The following is a 23,988-nucleotide window of genomic DNA, read 5'->3' as shown; positions in this document are numbered from 1 at the left end:
ATAACCATAATTCTCACACTTCCTCCATTCTCAGAGTTAGCCAAGCCTACAATAAAACCATGCCATGCGTGAGAAGAGGCTCTGCCTGAGACCTGCATGTAGGTCTGGGCCCAAGGCCTAGGGTACGATGGTGTGGTGTGGCGATGACCCATTCTGCACACTTCTCACCATAGATTACACAGGTCCTGTGCCCTTAAAATAACCTCTAAATCTAAGCCCTAACGCTAACTCTAACACTAACCCTTAACCCTAAACTTAAGCCCTGACCCTAACGCCCAACACTAACATTAAACCCTTACCCTAATCCTTACCCATAACCCTAATGCCTAAACGTAACCCTAACGATGAACCCTAAACCTAATCCTAACCCCAAACCCTAACCATAACACTTAACTCTAACCCTAAACCTAACACGAACACTTAAACCTAAACTTAACCACTAACCCTAACACTTAACCTTAACCCTAACCGTTAACTCTCACACTAACCCTTAAACCTAACCCTAATCGTAATCTTTAACCCTAAACCTAACAGTTAACCCTTACCCTGTACCAAAACCTAACCCCTAACCTTAACCTTAACCCTAACACTTGACCCTAAAGCTAACTGTAACCATTAAACCTAACACTAACCTTTAACCCTGACCGTAACTCTAACCCCTAACCCTAAGCCCTCACCCTAATGCTAAACTTTATCCTTAACACTAACCATAATCCTATCCCTAAATCTAATTCTCAGACTTCTTGCTTTCTCAGAGTTTAGAAAGCCTACAATCCTCCCATGCCATGCGTGAAAAGAGGCTCTGCCACTGTGTCCTGCATGAAACCCAGGGACCCATACCCAGTGTACGATAGAGAAAGTTCTCGGCCACAATCCTAGACCCCTAATCCTCCCGCCTAGTGCAGACAGGGCCCGTGCCCTAAGCATAAAAAGTACGCCTAACATATAACCCTAACCTTGAACGTAACACCTAACCCTGATCCTACTGCTCACCTTATCATGTAGACCACACTGTAACCCTAACTTTAACCGCATCTCCTAAGTTAATGCATAACACTTACACTGAGAACAACGCCTATCCCATAATTCTAACCCTAAATCTTAGCCATAACCATAAAACCTAATCCCTAACCCTAATTCTAAACTGCTAACCCTAACCTTAACACTACCAACAACCCTAACACTAACCTTAACCCTAACCCTCACCCCTAATCCTACCCTATGCCTAAAAGTAACCCTAACTCCTAACCCTTATCCCTAACCAAAAGCCCTGTCCCTAACCATAAGACTTCAGTCTCACCCTTATACCCTAACCCTAATACGAATCCTTAAGCCTAACCCCCAATCCTAACAATTAACCTTAACCCTAACTGTTAACGCTCACCCTATCCCTTAAATCAGACCAAAACCCTAACACTTAACCCTAACCCTAATCCCTAATGCTAACCCTAAGCCTTAACCCTTTACCCTAATCCTATCCCTTAAGCCTAACCCTAACCCTAATTCCTAACCCTAACCATAATCCCTAACCCTAACCCTAACACTAACCCTAACTCTGAATCTAACCCTAGCCCCTAAACCAACACTAACCCCTAACCCCTAACCCTAACACTAACACTAACTCCTAATTTCTAACCCCTGAACCACACTCGAACCCTAACCCCTAACCCCAAACAATTAACCATAACCATAACCCTAATTCTCACATTTCCTCCATTTTCAGAGTTCACCAAGCCTACAATAGAGCCATGCCATGAGTGAGAAGAGGCTCCGCCTGAGTCCTGCATGTAGGTCTGGGCCCAAGGCCCAGGTACGATGGTGTGGTGTCAAGGGGACCAATTCTGCACCCTTCTCACCATAGATTAAACAGGTCCTGTGCCCTTAAACTAACCGCTAAATCTAAGCCCTAACACTAAACCTAAACGCTAACCCTAAACCTAAGCCCTTATCCTAATGCCCAACAATAACACCAAACACTCATCCTAAACCTAACCCGTAACCCTAACCCCTAAACGTAACCCTAACCATGCACCCTATATCTAACCCTAACCCCTAACCCTAACCATAACACTTAACTCTAACCCTAAACTAACATAAACCCTTAACACTAAACCTAATCCCTAACCCTCATGCTTAACCCTAACCGTTAATCCTCACACTTACCTTTAAACCTAACCCTAATTGTAATCTTTAACTCTAAACTTAACACTTAAACCTTAACCTGTACCAAAACCTATCCCCTAAACTGAACCCTAACACTAAACCTTAACGCTACACCTAACTGTAACTGTTAAACCTAACACTAACCTTTAACTCTGACCCTAAACCTAACCCCTAACCCTAAGGCATCACCTTAACACTAAACTTCATCCCTAATTCTAACCATAATCCTAACCCTAAATCTAATTCTCAGACTTTTTCTTTCTCAGAGTTTAGAAAGCCTATAATCCTCCCATGCCATGTGTGAAAGGAGGCCCTGCCACTGTGTCCAGCATGAAACCCAGGGGCCAATACCCAGCATACAATAGAGTGATTTCCCGGCGAATATGCTAGCCCCCTAACCTCTCCGCCTAGTGCAGACAAGGCACGTGCCCTAAGCATAAACACAACCCCTAACCAATAACCCTAACCATAACTGTTAACTCTCATCCTAACATTTAACCCTGACACTAACCCTAACCCGTAAACCTATCCCTAAACCTTTACCCAAAGCCTAAGCCTTAACCCTAACACTATCATTTAACCCTAGCCCTAACCCCTAAATGTTACACTAACCATGAACCCTAAGCCTAACCGTAACCCCTAACACTAACCATAACACTTAACTGTAACCCTAAACCTAACAAGACCCCTTAACCCTAACACTAACCCCTAACCCTAGCCCTTAAACTTAACCCTAAACTTTTACCCTCACACTAACCTTTAACACTAACCATAATGCTAATCTTTAACCCTAAACCTAACACTTAACTCTTACCCTGTACGAAACCCTAACCCCTGACCTTAACCCTGACAATAAACCTTAACCCTAAACCTAACTTTAACCGTTAAAACTAACACTAACCTTAACCCTAACTCTAACCCTAACCCTTAACCCTAAGCCCTCACCCTAACACTAATCGTCATCCCTAATCCTAACCATAATCCTAACCCTAAATCTTAATCTCAGACGTCTTCCTCTCTCAGAGTTTAAAAAGCCCTCACCCTAAAATTTAACCCTAAACCTAACTGTAACTGTTTAAACTAACACTAATCTTTAACCATAACCCTAACCCTTAACCTGAACCCTAAGCCAAACTCTTAACCCTAATCCTATCCCTTAACCCTAACTCTAATCCCTAACTCGAATGCTAACACTAACCCCAACCCTAAACCTAACCCTAGCCCCTAACCCAACCCTCACCCCAACCCCTAACCCTAACACTAACCCTAACCCCTAATGCCTAACCCCTAACCCTCATTTGAACACTCTCTCCTAAACCCAAATCCCTAACCCTAACCATAACCCTAATTCTCACACTTCTTCCATTCTAAGAGTTAACCAAGCCTATAATACAACCATACCATGCATGAGAACAGGCTCCCCCTGATTCCTGCATGTAGGTCTGAGCCCAAGGCCCAGGGTACAATGCTGTGGTGTCTCAGCGACCCATTCCACACCATTCTCACCATAGATTAAACAGGTCCTCTGACCTTAAACTAATCGCTAAATCTAAGTCCTAACACTAACACTAACCCCTACCCTAAACAGAAACCCTGACCCAAACTCCCTTCACTAACACTATACCCTTACACCAAACCTAACCCCTAAACCTAACCCCTAAACATAACCCTAACCATGAACCCTAAACCTGAACCTAAACCCTAACACTTAAGTGTAACCCTAAACCTAACACGAACCCCTAATCCTAACCCTAAACCCTAACCCTAACCCTTCACCTTAACCCTAACCGTTAACCCTCAGCTAACCCTTAAACCTAACACTAATCCTAGTCTGTACCCCTAAGCCGAACACTTAACCCTAACCCTGTACCAAACCCTAATCCCTAACACTAAGCCCTCTCCCTAACACTAAACTTCATCCCTAACCCTAACCGTAATCCTAACCCTAAATCTAATTCTCAGACTTCTTGCTTTCTCAGAGTTTAGAAAGCCTACAATCCTCCCATGCCATGCATGAAAGGAGGCTCTGCCACTGTGCCCTGCATGAAACCCAGAGGCCCATACCCAGCATACGATAGAGTGGGTTCCTGGTGACAATCCCAGCCTCCGAGCCACCCCACCTAGTGAAGACAGGGCCTGTGCCCTAAGCATAAACACTGCCCCTAACCCATAACCATAACCCTGATCATAACATCTGACCCTGATCCTATTGCTCACCTTAACATGTAAAACTCACCATAACCCTAACCCTAACCCCTTATCCTAACGTTAATGAATAATACTTACCCTGAGGACAACACCTATTCCATAATTCTAACCCTAACTCTTATTCATAACTGTAAAACCTAATACCTAATTGTAAGCTGCTAACCCTAAATTTAACCCTACCAACAGCCCTAACACTAACCCTAACCCTAACCCTTGATCCTTAACCCTAAACCCTAACCCTAACCCTAACCCTAAGTATAAACTCTACCCCTCACCCATAACCCTAACCCTGAACATAAAACCTAACCCTGTTCCTATTGCTCACCTTAACACGTAAAGCTCACCGTAACACTAACTTTAACCGCTTACCCTAACTTTAAGCATAAAACTGACCCTGAGACCAACCCCTATGCCATAATTCTAACCCTAACTCCTTACCATAACCATAACACCTAATCCCTAACCCTAATTCTAAACTGCTAAACCTAACCTTAAGCCTACAAAAAACCTTAACGGTAACACTAACCCTAACACCTAATCCTAACCCTGTGCCTGAAAATAAACCTAACCCTTAACCTTTAACCCTAATGCTAACCCATAACCCTAACCATAACACTTTACTCTAACCCTAAATCTAACACGAACGCTTAACACTAGCCCTAAACCCTAACCCTAACCCTTAAACACAAACCTAACCGTTAACACTCACACTAACCGTCAACCCTAATCCGAATTCTAATCTTTAACCCTAAACCTAACACTTAACCCTAACCCTGTACCAAACCCTAACCCCTAACCATAACCCTCACCCTAAAACGTAACCCTAAACCTAACTGTAACCGTTAAACCTAACTCTAACATTTAACCTTAACTCTACCCATAATCCTTAGCCCTAATCCCTCACTCTAGCACTAACCTCATTCCTAACCCTAACTATAATCCTAACCCTAAATCTAATTATCAGACTTCTTGCTTTCTCAGCGTTAGAAAGCCTACAATCCTCCCATGCCATGAATAAAAGGAGGCTCTACCACTGTGTCCTGCCGGAAACCCCAGTGCCCATACTCAGCATACACTAGAGTGGGTTCCCGATGACAATCGCAACCCCAAACCCCTCCCCCCCTGCCTAGTGCAGACAGGGCCCGAGTCGTAATCATAAACTCTACCCCTCACCCCTAACCATAACCCTGAACATAACACCTGACCCTGATCCCATTGCTCACCTTAAAATGTAAATCTCACCATAACCCTAAATTTAACCCCTTATCATAACGTTAATGCATAACACTTACCCTGAGAACAACTCCTATCTCTGAATTCTAACCCTAACTCCAAGCCATAACCATAACACCTAATCCCTAATGCGCATTCTAAACCGCTAACCCTAACCTTAAACCTACCATCAAACCAAACATTACCCTAGCCCCTAACTTTAAAACTATGCCTAAAAATAACCCTAACACTTCACCCTTAATCCTAACCCCTAACTCTAACCCTAACCCTATCCCTAAGACCCTAACCATAACCCTAACTGTTAACCCTCACCCTAACACGTAACCCTGACCTTAACCCTAAACCTTAACACTAACCCTTAACCCTAACCCTAAGCCAAACCCTTAACCATAATCCTATCCTTTAACCCTAAACGCTAACCCTAATATTAACCCCAACCCTAAACCTAACCCTAGCACCCTAACCCAAACCCAACAACTAACCCCTATCCCTAACACTAACCCTAACTCCTAATCCCTAGGACCTAACCCTGACTCGAACCATAATCCCAAACTCCAAACCCCTAACCCAAACCCTAACCCTGATTCTCACACTACTTCCATTCTCAGAGTGAAGCAAGCCTACAATACAGCTATACTATGCGTGAGATGAGGCTCCACCTGAGTCCTGCATGTAGGTCCTTTCCCAAGGATCAGGGAACGATTTTGTGCTTTCGTGGAGACTCCGACAGCACCCTTCTCACCGTAGATAAAACAGGTCCTGTGCCCTTAAACTAACAGCTAAATCTCAGCCCTAACACTAACACTACCCCTAACCGTAAACATAAGCTCCGACCATAACGCTGAACACGAACTCTAAAACCTTACCCTAAACCTAAGCCCTAACCCTAACACTAACCCCTAAACATAACACTAACCATGAACCCTAAACCTAACCCTAACCATAACACTTAACGCTAACCCTAAAGCCTACACGAAGACTTATTCCTAACACTAACAAAAACCCTAGCCCTTAGTCTTGATCCTTACCATTAACCCTCACACTAGCCCTTAACCCTAACCCTAATCCTAATCTTTAACCCTAAAGCTAAAACTTAAGCCTAACACTGTACCAAATGCTAAACCTTAACCTTAACCCTAACCCTAAAACATAACCATAAACCTGACTGTAACGGTTAAACCTAACACTAACCTTTAACCCTAACCACTGACCTTAAGAACGCACCCTAACACTAACCTTCATCCCTAAACATTACCATAAACCTACCCCTAAATCTAATTCTCAGACTTCTTGCTTTCTCAGAGTTTAGAAAGCCTACAATTCTCCCATGTCATGAGTAAAAGGAAGCTCTGCCACTGTGTCCTGCAAGAAACCCGGGGGCCCATAACTAGTGCATGATAGAGCGGGTTCCCAGTGGCAATCCTAGTCCCTAACGCCCCCCTCCTGGTGAAGACAGGGCCCGTGCGCTAAGCAAAAACACTATCCCTAACAGATAACCCTAACTCCAAACATAAAACCTAACCCTGATCCTGTTGCTCACCTTAAAACATAAACCTAACCATAACCCTAATTTATCCCCTTATCTTAACGTTAATGCATAGCACCCAAAGAAGAAGCCCTATCCCATAATTCTAAACCTAACCCCTAGCCATAACCATAACACCTCATCCATATACTAAAGTGCCAACCCTAAACTTCAACCTACCATCAACCCTAACCCTAACCCTAACCCTTAACCCTAAGCCCTCACCCTAACACTAATCTTCATCCCTAAACCGTGCCGTAATCCTAACCCGAAATCTAATTCTCAGACTTCTTGCTTTCTCAGAGTTTTGAAAGCCTACAATCCTACTAAGCCATGCATGAAAGCCCGCTCTGCGACAGTGTCCTGCACGAAACCAGAGGCCCATACACTGCATACGATAGAGTAGGTTACCAGCGACCATCACAGACCCCTATCTTTGCCTCCTAGTGCATACAGGGCCCGTGCCCTAACCATAAACCCTACCCCTCACCCATAAGCCTAACCCAGAACATAACACCTAACCCTGATCATACTGCTCACCTTAAGAGGTAAAGCTCACCATAACCCTAACTTTAACATCTTATCTTAACGTTAATGCATGACACCCTGAGAACAAGCACTATACTGTAATTCTAACGCTAACACCTAGCCATAACCATAACACCTGATCCCGAATTCTGAAACGCCAACCCGAACCTTAACCCTACCAACAACATTAACACTAACCCTAAGACCTTACCCTAACCCTACGCCTAAAAATAACCCTAACCGTTGATCCTTAGTCATAACCCCTAACCTTAACCCTAACACTTAACCCTAATCCCAAGCCTAACCATTAAACATAACCCTAACACTTAACCTAAACCTAACCTTTACCTTAATGCCTAGAAATCTAACCCTAACACTGACTTACAGTTAACACTAACCCTAACCCCCCAATGTTAACCTTAAACCTGAACCATAAACCTAACCCTTAACCCTAATCCTATCCCTAACCCCCTAACCCTATCCCTAACTGTTAACCCTCACCCTAACCCTTAACCCTGACCCTAACCCTAACCCTGAACCCTAACCCTAAGCCTAACCCTTAACCCTTACCCTATCCCTTAACCCTAACGCCTAACCCTAACGCTAACTCCAAACCTAAACCTTACCCTGGCCCCTAAACCAGACTTAACACCTAACCCGTAACACTAACTCTAACCCTAACCACTAATCCCTAGCACCTAACCCTGACTCCAAACCTAACCCCTAACTCGAAACCCCTAACCCCAACCCTAACCCTAATTCTCACACTACTTCCATTCCCAGAGTGAAGCAAGCCTACAATACAGCCATGCCATGTGTGAGATGAGGCTCCGCTGAGTCCTGCAAGTAGGTCTTGTCCCAGGGCCCAGGGAATGATGTTGTGCTTTCGTGATGACTCCGACCGCACCCCTCTCACCGTAGATTAACCAGGTCCTGTGCCCTTAAACTGACCGATAAATCTAAGCCCTACCACCAACCCTAACCCCTGACCCTGAACCTAAGCCCCGAGCCTAAAGCCCAACACTAACTGTAAACCCTTACCCTAAACCTAATCCTTAACCCTAATGCTAACCCCTAACTGTAACCCTAACCGTGGACACTAAACCTAACCCTAACCTCTAACACAAACCCTAACACATAACTCGAACCCTAAAACTAACCCTAACCCTTAACCCTAAACCTAAACCCTAATCCTAACTCTTAACCTTAACCCTAACCATTAACTCTCACGCTAACCTTTAATCCTAACCCTAATCCTAATCTTCAACCATAAACCTAACACTTAACCCTAACCCTGTACCTAACCCTAACCCTATACCAAACCCTAACCCCTCATCTTAACCCTAACCGTAAACCTCAACCCTAAACCGAACTGTAACCGTTAAACCTAAGAGTAACTTTTAACCCTAACCCTAATCTCTAACCCTAAGCCCTCGCCCTAACACTAAACTTCATCTTTAACCCTAACCATAATCCTAACCCTAAATCTAATTCTCAGACTTCTTGCTTTCTTAGAGTTTAGAAAGCCTGCAATCCTCCCATGCCATGCGTGAAAGGAGGCTCTACCACTGTGTCCTGCATCAAACCCACGGGCCCATATCCAAAGTACGATACAGTGGGATCCTGGTGACAATCCCAGCCCCCTAACCTCCCCCCATCCCCGCCTAAGGCAGACAGGGCCCGTGCGCTAAGCATAAACAATACCTGTAACAGATATCCCTCACCCTGAACATAACACCTAACCCTGTTCCTATTTCTCCTCTTAACACGTAAAGCTCACCGTGAGCCTAACTTTAACCTCTTATCCTAACGTTAGTGCATAACCCATTCCCTGAGAGCAACCCCTATCCCATAATTCTAACCCTATCTCCTAGTCATCACTGTAACACCTAATCCCTAACCCTAATTCTAAACCGCTAACTCTAACTGTAACTCTGCCTACAACCCTAACACTGACAGTAACCCTTACTTCTAACCCCAACGCTATGCCTAACAAAAACCCTAACCCTTGACCCTAACCCTTCACCCTAACCCCTAAGCCTTACCCTAACCCTTAACCCTAATCCTAATCCTAACCATTAAACCTAACCCTAGCTCTTAAAGCTAACCCTAAACCTTACCCTCACGACTAGACCTAACCCTGACACTAAACTAACACCTAACCCTAACCATAACCCCTACAGCTAACCTTAACCCTGAACCCTAAACCTAACCCTAACACTGAACCCTCACTATATCCCCAACCTCTAAGCCTAATTCTAACCGTTAACCCTCACCCTAACACTTAAACTGGACCATAACACTAAACATTAACCCTAACACTAAACTTTAACCCTAAACCTGAGCCCAACCCTTAACCCTAATCCTATCCTTTTACCCTAAACCTAACCCTAACACTAACCCCAATCCTAATTCTAACCATACCCCTTCATAAAACACTAACTCCTAACCCTAACACTTACCAAAAACCCTAATTGCTAATCCCTAACACTAACACTTAACCTTTAACGTAACCATGAACCCTCACCCTAACCCTTAACGATGACCCTAACCTTAACCTTTAATCTAAGCCTGACCCTTAACCCTAACAGTAAGGAAAACCCTCACGCCAACCTTATCCCTTATCCCTAACCCTAACACTACAGCTAAAAATAACACTAACCTTTGATCCTTAAACCTAACCCCTAACACTTGCTTTAACCCCAAACCCTAACCCTAATCCTAAGCATTAAACCTAACCCTATCTCTTAACCCTTACTCTAACGTCTAGATCTAACCCTAAATCTAACCTACCACCTAATCCTAACCTTAAGCCCTAATGCTAACTCTAACCCTGAACCCTAAACCTACCCGTAAACCCTTAACACTAACCCTATCCATAAACCTTAACCCTGACCCTAACCATTACCCGCACCCAAACATTTAACCCTGACCCTAACCCTAATCCTTCAAGATAAACTTAACACTAAACCCCAACCCTAAGCCCAACACTTAATCCTAATCCTAACCCTTGACCCTAAGCCTAACCCTAACCCCTAACCCGAAACCTAAGCCTAACCCCAACCTGAACCCTTAATCTTGACCCTTACCCTTAACCCTCACACTAACCCTAATCCTAATCTTTAACCATGAAGCTAACACTTAAGCCTAACCCTGTGCCAAACGATAAAACCAAACCTTAACCCTAACCCTGAGACTTAACCGTATACCTAACTGTAACTGTTAAACCTAACACTAACCTTTAACCCCAACCCCTAACCCAAGACCCCACCCTGACACTAATCTTCATCCGTAAACATTACCAGAATCCTACCCCTAAATCTAATTCTCAGAGTTCTTGCTTTCTCAGAGTGTAGAAAGCCTACAATCCTCCCATGCCATGAGTAAAAGGGGGCTCTGCCACTGTGTCCTGCATGAAACCCAGAGGCTCATAGACTGCGTACGATAGAGTGGGTTCCCAGCGACCATCACAGACCCATAACTTCGCCTCCTAGTGCATACAGGGCCCGTGCCCTAAGGATAAACCCTACCCCTCACCCATAACCCTAACCCAGAACATAACACCTAACCCTGATCCTACTGCTCACCTTAACAGGTAAAGCTCACCGTAACCCTAACTTTAACCCCTTATCTTAACGTTAATGCATGACACCCTGACAACAAGACCTATACCGTAAATCTAACCCTAACTCCTAGCCATAACCATAACACCTAATCCCTAATTCTGAAACGCCAACCCTAACCTTAACCCTACCAACAACACTAACACTAACCCTAAACCCTTACGCTAACCCTACGCCTAAAAATAACCCTAACCTTTGATCCTGAGTCATTACCCATAACCTTAACCCTAACCCTCAACCCTAATTCCAATCCTTAACCATTAAACTTAACCCTAACTCTTAACCCTAACCCTGACCTTTACCCTAATGCCTAGAGATCTAACCACAACACTGACCTACAGTTACACTAACCCTACCCTCTAATGCTAACCTTAAACCTGAACCATAAACCTAACCCTTAACCCTAACCCTATCCCTAACACCCTTACCCTAACTCTAACTGTTAACCCTCACCCTAACCCTCAACCCTGACCCTAACCTTAAACCTTAATCCTAACCATGCGTTTGATGAGCCTCTGCCTTTGTCCTGCGTGACAGTTGAAGCCCAACACCCAGGGTAAGATGAAGTGGGGACGCAGCCTTGCTCCACACCCACAGTGCCCCGTACATTAGACGGGGCCCGTGCCCTAGCACACACCGTTAAACGTAAGCCCTAACCCTATCACTAAACCAAACCCTTAGTAAGCCTTGAATCTAACTCCTCACAGTAACCCTAATCCCTGACCCTTACTCTTGCCTCTCACCCTAAACCTAAACCCAACCACTAAACATAATCCTATTCTCTAACCCTAACAGTAATCCTAACCTTAATTCTAACCTAAAACCCTAACCCCTAAACCTAATCCTAGTCCCTAACACCTAACCTTACCCTAAACCGAATTCCAATTCTCAGACTTTTTCAATTCAAAAACTTAAAAAAGCCTACAATCCACCAATGCCGTGTCTGAGATGAGGGTCCGCCCCTCTGTCCTGCATGACAGGCAGGCGCCAATGCCCTGGGTACTATGGAGTGGAGTCCTGGGGTCTGTAGGCTTGCTAAACTCCAGTTTGGAAGAATTGCTATAGTCATATATAAGGACGCTTACATTTACTTATAGAAAGCAACTATTGGTGTGTGATTTGTAGGCTTGCCTTACTCTAGTTTGGATGAAGAAGCTGAATCATATATAGGAATATTAGCTTTGAGTTAGAGGAAGCATCTATGGGGGGTGCTTTTTTGGCTTGTTAAACTCTGGTTTGGAAGAAGTTCGAGAGTCTTATATAGGAACGATATCATTCATTCAGAGAAAGCAATTATAGGGAGTTGGTTTGTAGGCTTCCTAAGCTCTAGTTTGGAGGAAGGCGAGAGTCATATATAGGAACGCTTACGTTCACATAAAGCGTCTACGGGGGGACAGATTCTAGGCTTCCTAAACTCTAGCTTGGAAAAAGAGGACAGTTATGTATAGGAACTCTCGGCGGGGGATTTGTAGCATTGCTAAAATCTTAGATTGGAAAAGTTGCGAGAGTCATACATAGGAATGTTAACATTCACTCAATGAAAGCAACTATAAGGGGTGCTTTCCAGGCTGGCTACACTCTAATTTGGAAAAAGTGCGACAGTCATATATAGGAAGGCTTATATTCACTCAGACAAAGCAATTATGTGTAGGTGTATAGTAGGCATGCTAACTCTAGTTTGGAAAATTACGAGAGCCATCTATAGGAAAGCTTACAGTAACTTAGAGAAAACAACGAACAGGGGTGGAGTGTAGACTTGCTAAACTCTAGTTTGGAGGAAGTGCCATAGTCATATATAGGAACGCTTAAATTCGTTCAGAGAAAACAGCTGTCGGGGATTGGTTTGTAGACTTAACTCTAGCTTGGAAGAAGTGCGAGAGACATATATAGGAATGTTTACATTGACTCAAAGAAAGCAACTATGGGGGAGTGTTATTTTGGCATGCCAGATGTTAGTTAAGAAGAGGTACAAGACTCATATATAGGAACGCTTACATTCACACAGCGAGAGCAACTACAGAGTAGTGTCAGGTAAACATGTTAAAGTCTAGCTTGGGAGAAGTTCCAGAGTCCTATATAGGAAAGGTAACAGCCACTTTGTAAAAGCAAGTCTTGGCGGGTGGTTTGTAGGCCTGCAAAACCCTGTTTTGGTTGAAGTGTGAGAGTCATATATGAGAACGCTTACATTCACTCAGAGAAAGCAATGATGGGGTTGTTTGTAGGCTTACTAAACTGCAGTTTGGAAGAAGCACGAGAATCACATATAGGAACACATACATTTTGACGCACTGAAAGTAACTATGGGGTGGTGTTTTATAGGCATGCTAAACTCTAGTTTGGACGAAGTTTGAGAATCACATATAAGAAAGCTTAGAGTCACTTAGAGAAAGCAAATCTCTGGGTGTGGAATGTAGGCCTGCTAAACTCTATTTTGGTTTAAGAGTGAGAGTCATATATGGGAAGGCTTACATTCCCTCAGAGAAAGCAACGACGGCGTGGTGGTTTGTAGGCATACTAAACTCTAGTTTGGAAGAAGTAGGAGAATGATATATGGGAACACTTACATTCACGTAGAGAAAGCAATTATGGGGTGGCGTTTTTGTAGCCATGCTAATCTCTAGTTTGGAAGAAGTTAAGGAGTAATATATAGGAAAGGGTACAGTCATAGAAACCAACTCTCGGGGGATGTTTTGTACACCTGCAAAACTCCAGTTTGGAAGTGGGAGAGAGTCATATTGGGGACCGCGTGCATTCACTCAGAGAAATCAACGATGGGATTGTGATTTGTAGGCATAGTCAACTCTAGTTTGGAAGAAGTACGAGAATCGTATATAGGAACGCTTACCTTCACGCAGAGAAAGCAACTATGGAGTGATGTTTGTATGCCGACTAAAATATAGTTTGGAGGAAGTTCGAGAGCCATATCTGGGAAGCTTACAGTCACTTAGAGAAAGCAACTCTCGGGGGTGTTTCGTAGGCCTGCTAAACTCTATTTTCAATGAAGTGTTAGAATAATATATGGGAACTCAGTGAAAGCAACGTTGTGGTTGTGGTTCCTAGGCATACTAACCTGTAATTTGGAAGAAGCAAGAGAATCACATGTAGAACCGCTTACATTCCGGCACCGAATGCAACTATGGGGTGGTGTTTTGTAGGCTTGCAAAACTCTAGTTTGGAGGAAGTTTGAGAGTCATATATAGGAAAGTTTACAGTCACGTAGAGAAAGCAACTCTCTGGGTGTGGAATGTAGAGTTATTTTGGTTGAAATAGAGTTATTTTGGTTGAAGTGTGAGAGTCATATATGGGAACGCTTACATTCACTCAGAGAAAACAACGTTTGGGTGGTGGTTTGTAGGGCATACTAAACTGTAGTTTGGAAGAAGTACGAGAGTCCTATATAGGAACACTTACATTCACACAGAGAAAGCACTTATGGCGTCAGGTTTTGTAGGCATGCTAAACTGCAGTTTGGAAGAAGTTGGAGAACCTTATACAGGAAAGATTACCGTCACCTAGGGAAAGCAACTCTCGGGAGATTTTTTTGTACACATGCTAAACTCTAATTTGGATGAAGTGTGAGAGTCAAACATGGGACCGCTTACATTCCCTCAGAGAAACAACACTGGGGTGGTTTTTGTAGGCATACTAAATAGTTTGGAAGAAGTACGAGAATGATATTTGGGAAGGCTTACATTCACACAGAGAAAGCAACTACGGGGTGGTGTTTTGTAAGCATGCTATAGTTTGGAAGAAGTTCTAAAGCTGAACAGTCACTTAGAGAAAGCAACTCTTGGTGGGTGATTTTTAGGTCTGCTAAATTGTATTTTGAAAGAAGTACCAGAGTCATATATACTAATGCTTACATTCATGCAAAGAAAAAACCATGGGGTGATGTTTTGTGGGCATGTTAACCTGTAGTTTGGAAGAAGTTGGAGAGTCTTATTTAGGAAAGCTTACAGTCACCTAGAGAAAGCAACTCTCGGGAGAGCCTTTCTTGGCCTGCTAAACTCTACTTTGCATCAATTGTGAGAGTCAAACATGGGAATGCTTTCATTCATTCAGAGAACGCAACGTTTGGGTGGTGGTTTGTAGGCATTATAAACTGTATTTTGGAGGAAGTACGAGAGTCATGTATATGAACGCTTACATTCAGGCAGAGAAAGCAACTCTGGGGTGGTATTTTGTTGGCATGCTAAACTGTGGTTTGGAAGAAGTTCGAGAGTCTTATATAGGAAAGATTACAGTGACACAGAGAAAACAACTCTCGGAAGTTTATTGGTAGGCCTGCTAAACTCTAACTTGGATGAAATGTGAGAACGCTTGCATTCATTCACTCAGAGAAAGAAACATCGTGATGGTTTGAAGGCATAATAACTGTAGTTGGGAAGAAGTAGGAGAGTCATATATATGAACCGTTACATTCACGCAGAGAACGCAACTGTGGGGTGGCGATGTATGCATGTTAATCTGTAGTTTGGAGGAAGTGCGAGAGTCATATCTGGGGAAAATTATAGTCACTTAGAGAAAGGAACCATCTTGGGCTGGTTTGTAGATCTGCTAAATTCTATTTTGGAAACAGAGTGTGAGTCATATATGGGAACGCTTATGTTCACTCAGAGAAAGCAACCACGGTGTGGTGTTTTGTTGGCATGGTGTAGTTTGAAAGAAGTTGGAGACTCTTATATAGGAAAGTTTACAGTCACCTAGAGAAAGCAACTCACGGGGTGTGGTTTGTAGGCCTGCTAAACTCTAATTTAGATGAAGTGAGAGAGGCATATATATGAACGCTTATATTGATGCAGAGAAAGCAACTATGGGGTGGTGTTTTATAGGCATGCTAAAATATAATTTGGAAGAAGTTCGAAAACAGACAGTCACTTAGAGAAAGCAACTCTCGGTGGTTGATTTTTCGGTGTGCTAAATTGTATTTTGAAAGAAGTACCAGAGTCATATATACAAACGCTTACATTCATGCAGAGAAAGCAACTGTGGGGTGGTGTTTTCTAGGCATGCTAAACTCTAGTTTGGACGAAGTTTGAGAATCACATATAAGAAAGCTTAGAGTCACTAAAGCAAATCTCTGGGTGTGGAATGTAGGCGTGCCAAACTCTATTTTGGTTTCAGAGTGAGAGTCATATATGGGAAGGCTTACATTCACTCAGAGAAAGCAACGATGGTGTGATGGTTTGTAGGCATACTAAACTCTAGTTTGGAAGAAGTAGGAGAATGATATATGTGAACGCTTACATTCATGCAGAGAAAGCAATTATGGGGTGGCTTTTTTGTAGCCATGCAAATCTCTATTTTGCAAGAAGTTAAAGAGTAATATATAGGAAAGCGTACCGTCATTTATAGAAACCAACTTTCGGGGGATGGTTTGTAGGCCTGCAAAACTCTACTTTGGAAGAAGGGGGAGAGTCATATGGGGACTGGGTACATTCACTCGGAGAAATCAACGATGGGGTTGTGGTTTGTAGGCATACTAAACTCTAGTTTGGAAGAAGTACGAGAATCATATATAGGAACGCTTACATTCATGCAGAGAAAGCAACTATGAAGTGATGTTTGTATGCCTACTAAACGATAGTTTGGAGGATGTTCGAGAGTCATATCTGGAAAGCTTACAGTCATTTAGAGAAAGCAACTCTCTGGGGATGGTTCGTAGGCCTGCTAAACTCTATTTTCAATGAAGTGTTAGAATCATATACAGGAACGCTTACATTCACTCAGAGAAAGCAACGTTGGGGTGGCCGTTTTTGAGCATACTAAACTCTACTTTGGAAGAGGTACGAGAGACATAAATACGAACGCTTACATTAACACAGAGAAAGCAAATACGGGGTGGTGTAGTGCAGGCATGCTAAACTATAGATTGGAAGAAGTTCGAAAGCTGACAGTCACTTAGAGAAAGCAACTCTTGGTGGGTGATTTTTAGGTCTGCTAAATTGTATTTTGAAAGACGTACCAGAGTCATATATACAAACGCTTACATTCATGCAGAGAAAGAAACTATGGGGTGACGTGTTGTTGGCATGCTAAACTGCAGTTTGAAAGGAGTTCCAGAGCGTTATATAGGATAGCTTACAGTCACCTAGAGAAAACAACACTCGGGACAGCTTTGCAAGCCTCTAAACACTAATTAGCAGGAATTGTGAGAGTCAAATATGGGAACGCTTACATTCACGGAGAGAACACAACGTTTGGGTGGTGGTTTGTAGGCATAATAACTGTAGGTCGGAAGAAGTAGGAGAGTCATATATATGAACAGTTACATTCACGCAGAGAAAGAAACTGTTGGGTGGTGTATGTACGCATGTTAATCTATACTTTGGAGGAAGTTTGAGAGTCATATCTGGGGAAAATTACAGTCACATAGCTAAATCAACCATCGGGGACTGGTTTGTAGGTCTGCTAAATTCTATTTTGGAAAAAGTGATTCATATAAGGGAATGCTTATGTTCACTCAGAGAAAGCAACGATGCGGTGGTGTATTGTTGGCATGCTAAACTTTAGTTTGGAAGAAGTTCGAGAGTTTTACATAGGAAAGCTTACATTCACCTAGAGAAAGCAACTCTCAGGATGTGGTTTATAGGCCTGGTGAACTCTAATTTGGATCAAGTGTGAGAGTCATACATACGAGTTCCAAAATACAGTTTAGTATGCCTACAAACCACCAGCCTAACATTGCTTTCTCTGAGTGGATATAGGCCTTCCCTTATATGAATCTCGGACTGCTTTCAAAATGCAATTTGCCGGACCTACAAAACACCGCCCGAGAGTTGCTTTCTCTCACTATAAGCTTTCCTATATATGACTTTGGAACATAGTTTAGCATGCCAACAAAAGGCCACCCCATAGTTTGCGTGAATGTAAGCGTTCCTATGCATCACGCTTGTACTTCTTCCAAAGTATAGTACACCTACCAACCACCTCCCCAACGTTGCTTTTTCTGAGTGAATGTAAGCATTCTTTTATTCTTGTACTTCCTCCAAACTCCAGTTTAGTGTGACTAAAAATCACCACCGCAACCCTGCTTTCTCTGAGTGAATATTAGCGTTCCCGTTTATGATTCACACTTCATCCAAAATAGAATTTAGCAGAATTACAAACCGGCCCCCAAGGGTTGCTTTCTCTGTGAGACTGTAAGCTTTCCTATTACTCTTAACTTCTTCGCAACTAGAGATTTGCATGCCTACAAAACACCACCCCATAGTTGCCCTCTCTGCGTGAATGTAAGCACTCATATATATGACTCTGCTACTTCTTCCAAAATACAGTTTAGTATGCTTACAAACAACCACCCAAAAGTTAAGTTCTCTGAGAGAATGTTAGCGTTCCCATGTATGACAGTCACAAATGGTGCAAGGTAGAGTTTAGCAGGCTTACAAACAATCTCTCGAAAGTTGCTTCCTCTAGCGGACTGTAAGCTTTCCTATAAAAGACTGTCAAACTTTTTCGAAACTACATTTCAGCACGCCAACAAAACATCACCACATAGTTTTTCTCAGCATAAATGTAACAGATTTTATATATGACTCTGGTACTTCTTTCAAAATACAATTTAGCACACCTCAAAATCAACCGCCGAGAGTTGCATTCTCTAAGTCACTGTCAGCTTTCGAACTTCTTCCAAATTATATTTTATCATGCCTACAAAACACCACCCCATAGTTGCTTTCTCTGCGTCCATATAAGCGTTCATATATATGACTCTCGTACTTCTTCCAAACTGGAGTTAGTATACCTACAAACCGGCACCCAAATTTACCTTTCTCTGAGTGAATGAAGCGTATCCATGTATGCCTCTTTCACTTCATCCAAATTAGAGTTTAGCGGCCCACAAACCACCTCCTGTGAGTTGCTTTCTCTAGGTGACTGTAAACTTTCCTATATAAGACTCTCGAACTTCTTCCAAACTACAGTTTAGCATGCCAACAATACAGCGCACCATCGTTGATTTCTCTGAGTGAACATAAGCGTTCCCATATATGACTCTCACTCTTCTTCCAAAATAGAATTTAGCAGCCCTACATAACACCCGATGGTTCCAATTCTCTAGGTGACTTTAATTTTTCCCGCATATGACTCTCGAACTTCCTCCAAACTAGATTATGATGATTACATAGGTCACCCCACAGTTGCTTTCTCTTCGTGAATGTAACCGTTCATATATGACTCTCCTACTTCTTTTGAACTACAGCTTTTATTCCTACAAACCATCACGACAACTTTCTTTCTGTGAGTGAATGCAAGCGTTCTCACACTTCATCCAAATTAGAGTTTAGCAGAGCTACCAACAAACTACAGAGATTTGTTTTTCTCTGTGTCACTGTAATCTTTACTATGTAAGGCTCTCGAACTTCTTCCAAACCACAGTTTAGTATGCCAACAAAATACGACCACAGAGTTGCTTTCTCTGCGTGAATGTAAGCATTCGTATATATGACTCTCCTACTTCCTCCAAAATACAGTTTAGAATGCTTACAAACCACCACCCAAACGTTGCGTTCTCTGAGTGAATGTAAGCGTTCCCATGTTTGACTCTCACAATTGATGCAAACTAGAATTTAGCATGCTTAGAAACAATCTGCCGAGAGTTGCTTTCTCTAGGTGACTGTAAACTTTCCTATGTAAGACTCGCGAACTTCTTCCAAACTACAGTTTAGCATGCCAACAAAACACAGCCCCATAGTTGATTTCTCTTCGTGATCATAAGCGTTCCCATATATGACTCTCACTCTTCTTCCAAAATAGAATTTAGCAGATCTACAAAACGGCCCCCGATGGTTGCTTTCTCTAAGTGACTGTAATTTTCCCCAGATATGACTCTCGAAATTCTTCCAAACTACAGATTAGCATGCATGCATACGCCACCCAACAGCTGCTTTCTCTGCGTGAATGTAACCGTTCATATATGACTCTCCTACTTCTTCCGAACTACAGTTATTATGCCTACAAACCACCACCCAAACGTTGTGTTCTCTCCGTGAATGTAAGCGTTCCCATGTTTGACTCTCACAATTGCTGCTAGTTAGAGTTTAGCAGGCTTGCAAAGCTCTCCTGAGTGTTGCTTTCTCTAGGTGACTGTAAGCTATCCTACATAACACTCTCGAACTCCTTCCAAACTGCAGTTTAGCATCCCCACAACACATCACCCCATAGTTTCTTTCTCTGCATTAATGTAAGCGTTTGTATATAAGACTCTGACACGTCTTTCAAAATACAATTTAGCAGTCTTAAAAAAATCACCCGCCAAGAGTTGCTTTCTCTAAGTGACTGTCAGCTTTCGAACTTCTTCCAATCTATAGTTTAGCATGCCTGCACTACAGCACCCCGTATTTGCTTTCTCTGTGTTAATGTAAGCGTTCGTATTTATGTCTCTCGTACCTCTTCCAAAGTAGAGTTTAGTATGCTCAAAAACGGCCACCCCAACGTTGCTTTCTCTGAGTGAATGTAAGCGTTCCTGTATATGATTTTAACACTTCTTTGAAAATAGAGTTTAGCAGGCCTACGAACCACCCCCTGAGAGTTTCTTTCTCTAAATGACTGTAAGCTTTCCAGATATGACTCTCGAACATCCTCCAAACTATAGTTTAGTAGGCATACACACATCACTCCATAGCTGGTTTGTCTGCGTGAATGTAATCGTTCATATGTATGACTTTCCTACTTCTTCCGAACTACAATTATGGCCACAAACTGCAACCCAAACCTTGCGTTCTGAGTGGATGTAAACCTTCCCATATTTGACTTTAAGAGTTGGTGCAAATTATCAGGCTTAGAAACCATCTCCCGAGAGTTGCTCTCTCTAGGTGACTGTAAGCTTTGCTATATAAGATTCTAAACTTCCTCCAAACTATAGTTTAGTAGGCATACAAACATCACTCCATAGTTGCTTTCTCTGCATGAATGTAAGCGTTCCTATATATGATTCTCGTAATTTCTCCAAACTAGAGTTTAGTATGCCTACAAAACACAACCCCATCCTTGATTTCTCTGAGTCAATGTACGTGGTCCCAATATGACTCTCCCACTTCTTCCAAAGTAGAGTTTTGCAGGCCTACCGTTCCTCCCCCGAAAGTTGGTTTCTATAAATGAGTGTACACTTTCCTATATAACTTCTTCCAAACTAGAGATTAGCATGGGTACAAAAAAGCCACCCCATAATTGCTTTCTCTGCATGAATGTAAGCATTCCCATATATCATTTTCCTACTTCTTCCAAACTAGAGTTTAGTATGCCTACAAACCACCACACCATCGTTGCTTTCTCTGAGTGAATGTAACCCTTTCCATATATGACTGTCACTCCGAAACCAAAATAGAGTTTAGCACGCCTACATTCCACACCCAGAGATTTGCTTTAAGCGACTCTAAGCTTTCTTATATGTGATTCTCAAACTTCGTCCAAACTAGAGTTTAGCACGCCTAGAAAACACCATCCCACAGTTGCTTTCTCTGCATGAATGTAAGCGTTTGAATATATGACACTGGTACTTCTTTCAAAATACAATTTAGCAGACCTAAAAATCCACCGCCAAGAGTTGCTTTCTCTAAATGACTGTCTGCTTTCGAACTTCTTCCAAACTATATTTTAGCAAGCCTACAAAACACCACCCCATAGTTGCTTTCTCTGCGTCCATATAAGCGTTCATATATATGACTCTAGTACTTCTTCCAAACTGGAGTTAGTATACCTACAAACCGGCACCCCAATTTACCTTTCTCTGAGTGAATGAAGCGTATCCGTGTATGCCTGATTCACTTCATCCAAATTAGAGTTTAGCAGCCTACAAACCACCTCCTGTGAGTTGCTTTCTCTAGGTGACTGTAAACTTTCCTATATAAGACTCTCGAACTTCTTCCAAACTACAGTTTAGCATGCCAACAATACAGCGCCCCATCGTTGATTTCTGTGAGTCAACATAAGCGTTCCCATATATGACTCTCACTCTTTTTCCAAAATAGAATTTAGCAGACCTACACACCAGCCCCCGATGGTTCCTTTCTCTAAATGACTCTAATTTTCCCCAGATATGACTCTCGAACTTCCTCCAAACTACAGATTATGATGATTACATACGCCACCCCACAGTTGCTTTCTCTGCGTGAATGTAACCGTTCATATATGACTCTCCTACTTCTTCGAACTACAGTTGTTATTCCTACAAACCACCACGACAAAGTTCTTTCTCTGAGTGAATGCAAGCGTTCTCACACTTCATCCAAATCACAGTTTAGCAGACCTACCAACAAACTACAGAGAGTTGTTTTCTCTGTGTCACTGTAATCTTTCCTATATAAGGCTCTCGAACTTCTTCCAAACCACAGTTTAGCATGCCAACAAAATACGACCACAGAGTTGCTTTCTCTGCGTGAATGTAAGCATTCGTATATATGACTCTCCTACTTCCTCCAAAATACAGTTTAGAATGCTTACAAACCACCACCCAAACGTTGCGTTCTCTGAGTGAATGTAAGCGTTCCCATGTTTGACTCTCACAATTGATGCAAATTAGAGTTTAGCACGCTTAGAAACAATCTGCCGAGAGTTACTTTCTCTAGGTGACTGTAAGCTTTCTTATATAAGACTCGCGAACTTCTTCCAAACTACACTTTAGCATCCCAACGAAACACTGCCCCATCGTTGATTTCTCTGAGTGAACATAAGCGTTCCCACATATGACTTTCACTCTTCTTCCAAAATAGAATTTAGCAGATCTACAAAACGGCCCCCGATGGTTGCTTTCTCTAAGTGACTGTAATTTTCCCCAGATATGACTCTCGAAATTCCTCCAAAGTATAGATTAACATGCATACATACACCACCCAACAGTTTCTTTCTCTGTGTGAATGTAACCGTTCATATATATGACTTTCCTACTTCTTCCGAACTACAGTTATTATGCCTACAAACCACCACCCAAACGTTGTGTTCTCTCCGTGAATGTAAGCGTTCCCATGTTTGACTCTCACAATTGCTGCTAATTAGTGTTTAGAGGCTTGCAAAGCTGTCCCGAGTGTTGCTTTCTCTAGGTGACTGTAAGCTATCCTATATAACACTCTCGAACTCCTTCCAAACTGCAGTTTAGCATGCCAAAAACACATCACCCCATAGTTTCTTTCTCTGCATGAATGTAAGCGTTTGTATATAAGACTCTGACACGTCTTTCAAAATACAATTTAGCAGACCTAAAAATCACCCGCCAAGAGTTGCTTTCTCTAAGTGACTGTCAGCTTTCGAACATCTTCCAATCTATAGTTTAGCATGCTTGCATTACAGCACCCCGTATTTGCTTTCTCTGTGTTAATGTAAGCGTTCGTATTTATGTCTCTCGTACCTCTTCCAAAGTGGAGTTTAGTATGCTCAAAAACGGCCACCCCAACGTTGCTTTCTCTGAGTGAATGTAAGCGTTCCTGTATATGATTCTAACACTTCATTGAAAATAGAGTTTAGCAGGCCTACGAACCACCCCCAGAGAGTTGCTTTCTCTAAATGACTGTAAGCTTTCCGGATATGACTCTCGAACATCCTCCAAACTATCGTTTAGTAGGCATACAAACATCACTCCATAGTTGCTTTCTCTGCATGAATGTAAGCGTTCCTATATATGATTCTCGTCCTTCTTCCAAACTAGAGTTTAGTATGCCTACAAAACACAACCCCATCCTTGATTTCTCTGACTCAATGTACGTGGCCCCAATATGA

Source organism: Eulemur rufifrons, chromosome 19 (genome assembly GCF_041146395.1).
Source record: "Eulemur rufifrons isolate Redbay chromosome 19, OSU_ERuf_1, whole genome shotgun sequence".
Taxonomy (NCBI): Eukaryota; Metazoa; Chordata; class Mammalia; order Primates; family Lemuridae; genus Eulemur; species Eulemur rufifrons.
This window is presented reverse-complemented; position numbering follows the sequence as displayed.